General features: G+C 43.8%; 1 long non-coding RNA gene across 1 annotated transcript; it reads right to left on the reverse strand.

The window, feature by feature from the left end:
* Nucleotides 1-10,891: 10,891 nt before the first annotated feature.
* LOC105458786 lies at nt 10,892-11,653 on the reverse strand. Its single transcript, XR_975578.1, has 2 exons — nt 11,185-11,653; nt 10,892-11,117 (listed from the first exon to the last, which is right to left on the reverse strand). It is a non-coding gene; the product is annotated as an uncharacterized LOC105458786 (long non-coding RNA).
* Nucleotides 11,654-11,981: the final 328 nt, after the last annotated feature.

Below are 11,981 nucleotides of genomic sequence, written 5' to 3' on the forward strand. Positions count from 1 at the left end.
ATACATATATATATATATATAATAATAATATAGAGCGCGCGCGGGCGATTCGGCGCGAGTCAACTGATGAGGGTAGGAGGACGGTGGCGGCGGGGGAGGGGGGCGGAAGCGGGACGGGACGGGGGACGACGAGGGGGATGGCCGAGTGTACAAATACACGCGGCGTATATACTTCGCCCCGCGTATATATTCGTTCAATCGTGGGCACGCCGCGAGAGAGCAGGTAACGCAACAAGTGGCGGTTTTCACGGGTTTTCCCGGGGATGAAACGCGCGCGGTCGGGCCGGTGCGGTGGAGTCCCACGCCACTTCCACTTCCACGGCAGCGAAACCGCCGGCATCACCGCCGCCGCCGTCGTCCCCGTCCCCCCCTCCCGCCCCCTGCTCCTTCCCGTCCACGCCGCGCCGTACCCACGCCACCCCTTAACAGCCACAAAGCTCCTGTCCGGAATTTAAGGGTGGAAGCCCTTACGGCGGTGGCGGCGCCGTCGGCGGCGGCGGCGGCGGCGGCGGCGGCGGCGGCCTCCGTCCCTTCGCCTGCGCCGCATGGATTGAGATAGGTCGAGCTGCCACGGTCAAGGCTCTCGACCTCTCGCGATTAGGGGTTGCGGGAAGAACGCGCGAGAGAAAGAGGGTGAGAAAAGAGAGAGGACCGCGACTGATTTTAAAGGGGTCGTACCGTATCTGTGCTCGCGCATCGCGGCGGCACTTCGTTTCCCTCCGTCCGTTTTCTTCTCCCGCACTCCGTGAAGCCTCGAGGTGGACTGGTGGACATGATAATACGCTTCCTTAATTCGTGTCTCGTATGGATTATTAAGTCAATGTAGTGTTCGGCGATGTTGTTAAAAAAATATATATTATATGATTACACTAAAATACATTGCTAATATATTTTCACATAATTTTGATATATAAATTAATAATATGTATTGTGCTATCATTTAATTAAATTTCATCTATATATTTCAAGCATTTCTCTCATATTCTTTTAATTCCATATATCAACGTTACGCTAATTATAAATCTCGTAGAGCTTATAATTCGTCACTTGTGTGTGAAATATTTCTCTTCATCGAAAAAAGTTTTTCTATCGTCTTTTAACCTTAACTGATGAATAGACGTCTTTCTAATTTCTAACTTGGGACGGTCAGTCGTGCGATTGTGGATGTGAAACGGTTCGTTGGCGATTATAGTTTTTCTCGGACGCGGGGCAGTATACATTTCCGAGTTTAGCGCAACACCGCTGTGGAAACCATTATTCGAAATCGGCCGACGCGATTGGCCGGCACGAAGGCACGGAGAGCGGTTCGCATGATTAAGATCATCCAATGATTCCTTCTCTATAATGATAGGCTCTGGCATATGCCCGCTCCCGCTTCCCGGCTGGTGGGGAGGGCGGCAGGGAGAAGAGAGAGAGAGAGAGAAACATTATGCGAGATTACTAAAAAGAATTTTATGCTAATGAAAATGCCCCGTACCGCCCTTTCCTTTTCTTTCTCTCTCTCTCTCTCTTTCTTTCTCCGTTCAGCCTCCTCCGAGTCGACTCGCCTGAATGTCCAAGACGTCCTCGTCGTCGTCGTCGTCGTTGTCGAGAATCGAGCTGATTTTTTTCGTCGTCGTGATCGTTGATCATTACTGGAAACGCTTCGGGCCGCGCAAACGCAAGCACGCGCGCGCACGGTATGTAAAATTGAATATCGCATCGCAACATGCCGCGGATGCAAAACATAAGGATGCAAAGCGTTACACGATGCACGATGATACTTTAAAAATACTTAAAAATCGAATGCGTTGCATGCACGACGCTCTTTAAAAGCGAACGTCTAAACAACGCGTCTCGCGCAGAAATGAGCGTGTTGCGCGTTCGCGCTCGCACGCGGAACGCAAAGTAAAAATGAATATATTACTCCCATATTCTCAAAATAAAAAAAAAAGATAAAAAGTGAATGGAGACTAACTTGCAAAACGGAATACGTAATGTCTCCTTCATTAAAGATAAATAGGGAAGAAAAAAGTTATTCCGCGAAATAGAATGCGCGTAGCGCGTTGTAGTCGCGTATAAGTTTGTTGAAAAAAATAAAAGGTATCCGCTCTGAAATTCATAAATGGCGAAAGCAACGGCGACGGCAACGCGGACTTCAAGCGGCAGTAATAATCGAAAATAACGGGACGCGCGGAACATCGCGTTCGGAGAAATGCGAAGTTATTAATATTATCAGTATTAGTAAGTTATTACTATCCAGAGACGATCGCTGCGTCTAATGAACGTTCCGCGATTTCCATCAGGGACAGGACAAGTCGTTCATCAAGGACGAGAAACACGATTCCCATTCAATGTATGTATAAAGTAATAAGGGAGGACGAGAGAGAGAGAGAGAGAGAGAGAGAGAGACTGCAGTGGCAAGGGGAGTGGAGAGGGAGGGAGAAGGAAAGAGAAGCGGAGCCGAACGAAGAACGAAAGAAGGAAAGGAAGAAACAGCAAACTACACGGACTCGGATAAATGGCCTTTCTTATTATTTTCATTACGGTTATAATGAAGTATTAATGGCGAGGCGGTCGGACGAGTCGGTGGACTGTGCGGGAACCGGGCGAGGAGGTGGAAGGAGAGGGGGAGGAGAGCGGAGGAGAGAAGAATGGGAGACGAACGACCGAGACGCAGGCGGACGGAGATGGACGGACGGATTGAAAAAAACCATTTAGCAACTGGCCATTATAATAATACGTGATTCGTTTATCTCGGTACAGTCGCGGCCGGACTGATTACCATTCTCCCTCTGGATCACCATGGGAGATCCCACGTCGAGGGAGAGGGAGAGAGACCGAAGGAAGGAGAGACGATCCGAGCGCCCGGCGCGGCGCGGCGTCGGCTCGGCTCGATCCGCGCTCGTCATTTCCGGTTTTCTAATCGTCGTCCGTATCCGCCGCACGGCTGCATGCACACACGGATGCACTTTTGCCGCCCGTGTACGAACGAACAGACTCAACAGACAGACGGACAGACGGACGAACGGATGGACGGACGGACGGACTCGAGCACGTACGGACGATTTTGCATTTCCCCGCGACGACGGTGCATGTAGCCCGCTCGCGAGCGACCACCCATCTGGCTACGAACGGGTTACGACTTAATATTTCGCGTATCCCAAAGGGATCCTTTTGTCCCCCTCGTCCCCCTTCTCTCTCTCTCTCTCTCTCTTTCCCCCTTCCCTTCCTGTATTCCCTCGGCTGCCTTCGGTTCGAGAAAGAGATCGCCCCGAGAAGAAGCTCGCATCTCGCGTTTCGCGACAGCGAGATCTCGTTTCGCCGTGTTCTCGTTGCTTCTGGACAATGAAGAAATATATATATTATATATATATATATATATATATATATATGTTATATACGCCGCGAAGGGGACAGAAGGGGGCCTATGCGCGCTCGTGTCACGATTGTATTATAGGTATATATGTACTGGCCGTTCCGTGCTGGAGAGCACGCTCGCGGAAGCGCAGCACGCGGCTGCTTTCGCGGACTGTACGATAATGCAGCGGGATGGATACCTCGGCATTACAATATGAACTCGGTCCGCCTCGGTCACGTTCGCTTGACGATTGTGTGTGCGCGCGTGTGCACGCGGGCGCGTCGTGCAAGTCGTGTGTGCGTGTGGTCCACCTTCGATTCCTTCCCGCCGCCGCCCTCGCTCCTTTTTTTTTTTGCTACTTTCCCTCTTAGCCGGACGTTCTCTCTTTCCTCTTCTCAATCCTCCGGTTTGCCGCACGTGAAATGATGGAAACTCATTGTCCATACGCGGGCACCCGCGAGCGACGAATTCGTGGACGATGGCCGCGACTTCAAGAAGAATCATCGATAGAATCGCTTACGCGGAATATAGAGAGTGCTCTTGATTATATGAGGACGCGGAAGTACAATTTTGCTGGATCCAGATTTGAAAATAATTTTTGTTCAATAATCAAAATATTTTTGTGCGAAAGTCAATGATTGCTAGAATATCAAAACGTTTTGTAGCAGTGCTTATAACTTGAAAAAAAAACTAACTTTTTTCCAACAATTTATTTTGATGATCGAACAAGAATTCTGTATTTAGCAAAACTTTTAGACCTTTCAACAAAATCGTTCTCTCCGTGAATCTAAAGCCGCATTGCTGTTCTTCAATTTTCATCGTCGGCTACCAGTCCGGATTTATGCGGTTGAACGTAATTACTCAATTAATTGAAGCAGTCAACGCACGTTATAATGTAAAACACTCGAGGAGTAACGTTATCCTATTTTTCTCTACGCGAGGCTTCGAACCTATATAGCAGCCACGCAAAGAAATAGCCGCGCGTGAAATTATGAAGACATTAGAAAAACAATCGTTGTGAAGCGGAACAGCCTGTTATCAGTGGGAGAGGAGGAGAGAAAGGAAAGAAAAAAAAGACGTGACGTCCTAATGAACGGCGACGGACTCGCTAATGTCCTCTCCCACCCTCGTTCGTGATTCGCGACGGGGGATAGAAGCGCGTATACACGAGGTTTCACCGGGCTTTTCCAGCCCGTCGCGCGGGGCGTCTTTACACGCAGGAAGAGGAAACGAGACCTTGGCCGGCGGGACAGGCATAAATTTTTCTCTTCCCCGGTGAAGAGTGCGTGCCTTGAAATTTACATAAGACGCACGCCGTACCGTATTATTGCGGGAGTCCGGGGCCGGCCGGGACGCATCGCTCGCTCTAATGACCGAGCGTTCAAGGATATTTACCTTTAATATTATAGAATCCCGGTCTCCCTCTTTCTTTCTCTCCTTTTCTCTCTGTCTCGCCCCCTCTTTCTTTCTCTCTCCCTCTCTCTCTCTCTCTCTCTCCTTCGCAGACACCAAGCTCGGACGAGCGGGCGAGCGAGCGAGCGTCCACGGTTTGTTGGCCGTTTTCAATACGCGCAATTGGAAACCGCGCAATTTTCGCGGTGATTACCGTGCGGCGACCGAGGACACGCCTTTTTAAGCAGCCGCTGCGTAAACACGCTCGTGTGTGCACGCTTATGCTTGTGCGGCGGAATCGCGACGCAACGCAACGCAACGCAACGCAACGCCGCGACGGCTGCACGATCGATCGACCGGCGAAGGAGGATCTCGTAAATTACCGCCGAGATACGCGTGCGCTCCAACTAAAACCACTGCTGCTCGCTTTAGAAACGGGGGGACACTAACGGCAACGGCGGCGGGCGGGAGTTGCTACTTGGCGCGCGCGATTAAACGCGAATGAATAAAGTGCCGCCGTTCTGTTACTATTAAAATTCGAGAGGGCCATCAGCGGAGGGTCTCGTTTATTAATAAACATTAAGAAAGGCTGCATAATCGCGCGAATTAATTTTCAAGATTTAATCGCCGGGATATTTTTAATGCTTAAGAAAGAATAATGATAGTTTGCGATTAAATTTTTACTGAGACAATTAACGTTGATCTCAAATTCACACCGTGATCGAGAAAGGCACAATTTTTTTAAGATGCACAGAGATGCATTTTTAAAAGAATCGGAAACGTTTGACTCACCTTGTATATATATATCACGGAAAGAACGATTTTGTTGAAAGACCTAAAAATTTTACTAAAAACAGATCTGAAAATAATTTTTTATTGAATCATCAAAATAATTTGTTGGAATGTTAAAACTGATAAGTATTGCTATAAAACGTTTTGATATTCTAGGAAACATTTTGACTTTCGCACAAAATAATTTTGACTATTGAACAAAAATTATTTTCAGATCTGGATTCAGCAAAATTGTTCTTTCCAGGTATATATATATGTATATATATATGCAATATGTGAACGTCAATCAGAAGTGGAATTTGTATCCTTAACTTGATGGCAGACACAAGTATGTCAAAGGTGGATGTTATAAAATTCAATGCAATAAAAATAGATGTATTATCATAAATTAAGAATACGGCACATATAATTGCTGCACAATAATAAAGCAAATGTCTTGCCCAACCTTGAGAGCGGTTGTCTACAATTCGAATATTCATAAGTGTGCCATTGCGCAAACAGATTGTCAATGTATAAATTCTATTCCGCCGATTCAATATAAATCATTAAATGCGCGTATAACGCACTTATGATTAATGCAGGTCGTAACCTACGACATCGTACGTAAAACGTAAAACAACGCTTATATGCGATTATATGTGTAAATAATGCCGAGTAATTTCCGTCATTAACTCAATATTATAGTTAGTCGCGTCGCCAGCTATTTTAATAAAATTCTCTCCGACCAATTTCGATTAGTTCTTTCCTCGGCCGTAGTTTTGCGCGAGGCCTGCCGCATTGTCTCTCTTGATACGTTCGACGTTTATTCTTTGATACATGTAAATTTCCTCGATACAATCTATATACATATCTCGTTTTTTTTTTAATTGTCGAATTATACAATGGATGATACGAAGGATGAATATACAAACGCCTTTCTTTAACTGTCAGTTAAAATATTACGCGTCTCATCATTTGTATATACAATTTTTTTCTATTAATTTTTTTCTCGTGTAAATTTTGTACATATTAAATAAATTAAGTTACATTAAATTATATTAAAGAAAAATCTATAAGCATTACTAATCCCGCTTGACGGATGATTTTGAGCAGACTCTTTTAATCAGTCGTTAATTACAGACCTAATTATTGAGACATGTAACAGTGAAAAATGAAACGATCGCGAGCTAATTGGCATTCGTTTCCTCTATAGGCACCAAGTTCATAAGAGAATTTATCATTAAAGTATTTTCCAAGGCGCGCGGGTGAGACGTCTCGTAGAGTTATCTTTAGCCGTCGCGACGTTCGGCTGGCCGTTCCCGATATTCTCACCGTTATTCTTTGATGTATTATTGATCACCGCCGCGGTGACGGTGCTTTTTGCCCTTCGGCGCTTCGGAGCGGAGACGCCGCCGGCGTTCACGCCGTTCGCATCATATCACCTCGCCCCGCCTTGCCGCGCCGCGCCGCGCCGCGCCGCGCCTCGCCTCGCCTCGCATCGAAACGCGCGGAAAATCGAAACTTGATGAAGATTTACGCGAACGAAGACAGATCGGCTGCTACGGGAATTTAATCGCCTAATGACAGCCTGCCGCCGCTGACACCTCGTGATTGGCGGCTGTGCACTTCTTCTGCGAGTACCATCCCCTTTCTCTCTTTCTCTTTCTCCGTCTCTCCCTCTCTCCTTCCCCGTCGCTTCCCTGGCCCCCCGGCATCGCATGCTTGTAATTGCCCGGTGTTTCCGTGTCTGTTCGCGAACGAGTCTGGAAAACGAATAGAAACGTCTTACTGTCGCTTCCCCGGCGACTGCTAAATGCGCTAAATGCGCCGAGTGAGGTGCAACAAGAGCATTTCAACATAGCGTCATATACCTACGGCGAGGAAATTTAGGAATAACGCCAGTGTAATAAAATCCTTTTGCCATTGCTTTAACGACGGAGGCATCGTCATTCTCTTATTCGATTGCGTCAGGATAATAAAAATAATTTCTCTAACATAAGTATTCTTGAGAATGTTGTATAATTACGCGAGGATCTATAAATATCGGAGATCATCTGCGACTTATGCAATGATTTTAATACATATACAGGGTGTTCGGAAAATCGCCCGCAATACTTCGAGAAGTGATTCTCGAAGGAATTAAAAGGAAAGAAAAAAACTATATATACACACACAGGTTCGGAAATGAATTGTTTCCGAGTTATAGTAACTTTATAAAAAATTGTAATTTATTTTTCATAGTCATAATCATAATAATTATAATTTCTTTTATATAGTTATTTTTTAACAGAAATAATTTTATTTCGGACTATTTTAGCATTAATCAGGATGCACCACGTGGAGTCCGCTTAATTGTGATTTTTTTTAACATAAAAGCGGTTACAACTCGGAAACGACTTATTTCCGGACCCATGTTTATGTAGCTTTTTTTCCTTCTTTTTGGGTCCCGAATTACTTCCCGAAGCACTGCGGGCGATTTTTCGGACACCCTGTATATATATATATAGCCGTGCCATAAATTCTGTTTCTAGGAAAAATGAATTTATTTTATAACTGAAATAAAAGGCAGCGTGAAATGTATACTCGTTTTATTGAATTGATTACAAAATAAAAATAATTATAACTGTTAAAAACGTCTATTATACTTTCAAAAATTTCTTTAAACTCTCATAGCACGAAAAAATCTCAATAAATGTCAGTTTTTATCAAATCAATCTTTAGAGCCTTGATATTTTGGTGAAATTTAAAATGAGCTTTTTCCTCTAAAATTTAAACGAAAAGGTTTGTTCTAAACTTTGTTAAAATCTCGAGGCTCTGAAAGCTAATTTAGTGAAGGCAGCAGTGTTGAGAGACCATTTGAAAAAATTTGTGAAGTCAAAGGTGGACATTTTTAATAGTCATGATTATTTTTACATTATAATTGGTCAATTCAATAAAACGAGTACCTACAATATACTCTTCGTTTTACTTTTTATTTTAGTTATGAAATATATGTTTTTTAGGAACAGAATTTAGGAGGAGTTCCCCTAACAACGGACGGCACCTTAATACCGAACATCAGCTATATCTGTAACAGTTGAATCGCTATATCGAGCCATTTTTCCGCGTAAACCGTATAGGGGATAGATCAAACAACGATCAAGTTTTAACACGTTCCAGTCGCGTGTGCACAGCTAAAGAGATCGATTTATTGTTGCGTATGACGGAAAATTGGTGCATCGTATAAATTATAAATTATTATAGCTACCAATTTGCGTGGTCGAAAGACGCGTGAATTGCATTATTATATCTTTTGATAAGTATTTTTTAAATTACCTTTGTATTTTGTGCATATAGTGCATTGATTTTTACAAAAAAAATTTTTTTTTAATGGGTTCACTGTTCCCTAGTTCCGGACGAAAACGTTTTCCCCTATTGCCGGATAACCGGATTACAATAAAAATCTTAATCTTGTGTATTCCTATTTGTATTAGTATTCATTATTTTGGTTAAAAGTTGCACCTAAGCAATATGAATAGTAAAAAAAAGATTTGTGAATGAAAATAATTTAAAAACTGCACTTCAGAAAATTCTGGCAAAAGAAATTAATCAAAGAGAGGCATCTTCAAAATATGGCATTGCAAGAAGCACTTGCTGCCAAAAATGAGCATATGCGGCTTGTGCTGATATCCCTGAATGTTCAGACAATTATATTTGTGATCGTTGCAAATTATATTGAAACTGTTCTCTGAGTACGTTAGTAAGTCTTACTGTGTCCGATACTAGATGCCACTTAATGATTTCTCAAAATCGTATACTAAAGTTTAACGTTAATTTAAGTTAACTACAATAATAATATTGATTATTTTGTTGCTTTATTTTGATTTCTAATATTGTTAACTTATAAATAACGCAGGATAAAAAGAATGAAATATTATTATTTTTTATTTATTAAAAAAAAACCTTAAGCGTCCGGCACTAGGGGAACTCTCCCTAACGTGGCTATGTATGTTGCAGTTTCTTTGTCACTTGAATCACATTGATTTACGTTCCTTGATTCTAATCACTTTTGACGGGTTTGTCATTTCTGCACCCTTGATCCTCCGATAGCCCGAAATTAAAAACACAGGTCACCTCTCAATGATGGGCTTGTCATATCTGCACCTTTGATGGATCCTTCGATAGCTCGAAATTGAGAATCCAGGTAATATCTCCCAATTTTCGAATCTCGAGGGGATCTCCGCCCGTAGAACAAGGGATGCGACAAAAGGGGCGGAAGAAAGGCCGGTAAACACGGTGTGTATAGTTGTAGATTAAAACGCGGCACCGGGTAACGCCGGTACGTATACCCGCGCGCGTGCAACCCCTCTCGCAAATAATACCGACGAATTATGCCCATAAGTCCGCGCGAATGTGCGTGACGTGTGCGGGGGAAGGGCGGACGAGGAGCCGCCGCCGAGGGTGACCCTCTGACAATGTCGATTCGTCCAATCGGGACGCGCCACCAAATGGAAACCCAAAAGTTTCACAACTCGTATATCGGAAGCTCGTATCCACCACGCGTAACGCATATACATGTATGCATATATATATGTATATATATATATATATACACATACACGCGCACACACACACACGTATACGATGCACATGGAACGAGTGGCGCGGCGGTTTACACGCGCACGCGGCGGTCGCACGCCGCGCGCCGCGCCGCACCGCGCTCGTCGCGCGCGCGAAGTGTTTTGGTAATATTTACACGACAAACAATATCCCGCGGGATAGAATCGTCGGGGTTTTATAATCCGCGATAGGAAAATTACGGTCCGCGCGGACTCGAAACTGCCGCGCGCAACGCCGCGCATCGACACCTCTTTCTCTCTTTCTCTTTCTCCCCCCTCTCTCTCTCTCTCTCTCACCGAGTCGCGAACCGGTTCGCGCCGATTCGATTGACGCCGCGTGGCGAGAATGAAAATGAATCTTTACGCACAAAAATCACGTGAGACTCGGCCGAGTACACTCTCAAGTGGAATCGCAGTATCGCTTCGCGAGTCTAACCGATATATACGAACGAATTTTTCTATATGATTGTTGATACTAAAGTTTATAAATTAGGTTATTAAATTACTTTTTTTATCCTCGCAACACACACATATCTCAGAAACGATTCACTGCGATGCAGTTATTTCTGTAGGTGCGAAGTAGTTTCTTTTAATAGCACATTGTTGCTTACAAATAAAATAACATTCCTTTCTCCAAAGAGAATGTTCAGCTGTGACAATAGCCGGGCTCTCATAAAGTTCTACTCGCGTTCTTTTTATAAAGGCCGTCCTTCCGCCGCTAGCTAGGCATTTAACAGTAAATAAGTTCTTTGACATATTTAGATCAACATTTTCCAAAGCTCTACACAGCTCTCGTGTATTACATATTTTTATTACAAAGATACAAATTTAAATTCAGCCCAAACCAAAATCTATACATAAAATCGACGAAAAATTTTGATACTACTATCGTCTATACCTTTTTCCTCGAAACCTCATTTATCAGACGTCCCTTTTATTTTATTCTCCATCGAAACAGGTGTCTCGATATTTTTTAGCGGGGAAAGTTATCAGTCCATAGATTGACAGGTGAAAATCTGGCAATAATAAAAATAATGCGACTGAAAAAAAGTAGAACCGTAGGCGTACAACTGTTCGATTTACCTTAAACGCTAACCAATCGTGGAACGATGCACCGCGTGTGCGTGCGTGTGTGTCCTCGTGAGCGGCACATCGAAGCCTCGCGAGCCGAATTTCGATGGGTGAAGAGCGAACTAGCGCACTAGCTTCAAGTGAGGGGGTGCATACACCCGGTAACCCAGTGTCGTGACCCTCCACTGCGGAAACGCCGAAACCCTCCTGTGTTTGCGATTGATTCATCCGTTCTACCCCTCGGTTTTTCATTCCTGGCCCTCGGGGCGCGCCTTTCGCTGCTTCTCTCTCTTTCCCTTTCTCTCTCTCTCTCTCTCTCTTTCTCTCTCCCGAATGCTATTACGGTGTCGGTCGTGGAAACGACTCGATGAAGCCGTAAAAAGCCTCCGTGAACCGGCTAAGAATTTTTATGAGACACTTGCGAACGGGTCGTCTCGTCTCGTTCGCGAGTAATAACCCTTCCCGGACCCGACGAGATGAGTAAGGCCTGCTAATCGGTAATAAAACGTAGGCCTTGCTTTGAAAAACTTTTTTTTTAATAACTTGTGTTTTTTTCTAGAAACTATCGTGTAAATCTTCAAGTATACTTGAACGATAATGAAAAATATTTCTTTATTCTCAAGTAGTTATGTAATCAAGTTTTAAAATATCATACGTTTTTACGAAAATTATATGGAAAGTTTAATAATGTGTTTAACCAAATATATTATTACCATATTTCAATCATAACATTGTGAACTGGCAATGTCAAAGCATGATAAAATACGATAAAGAATTAAATTTGACCCAATAGTTTCCCAATAATTTAA

Source organism: Wasmannia auropunctata, unplaced genomic scaffold, assembly GCF_000956235.1.
Source record: "Wasmannia auropunctata unplaced genomic scaffold, wasmannia.A_1.0 LD334309.1, whole genome shotgun sequence".
NCBI classification, from domain to species: Eukaryota; Metazoa; Arthropoda; class Insecta; order Hymenoptera; family Formicidae; genus Wasmannia; species Wasmannia auropunctata.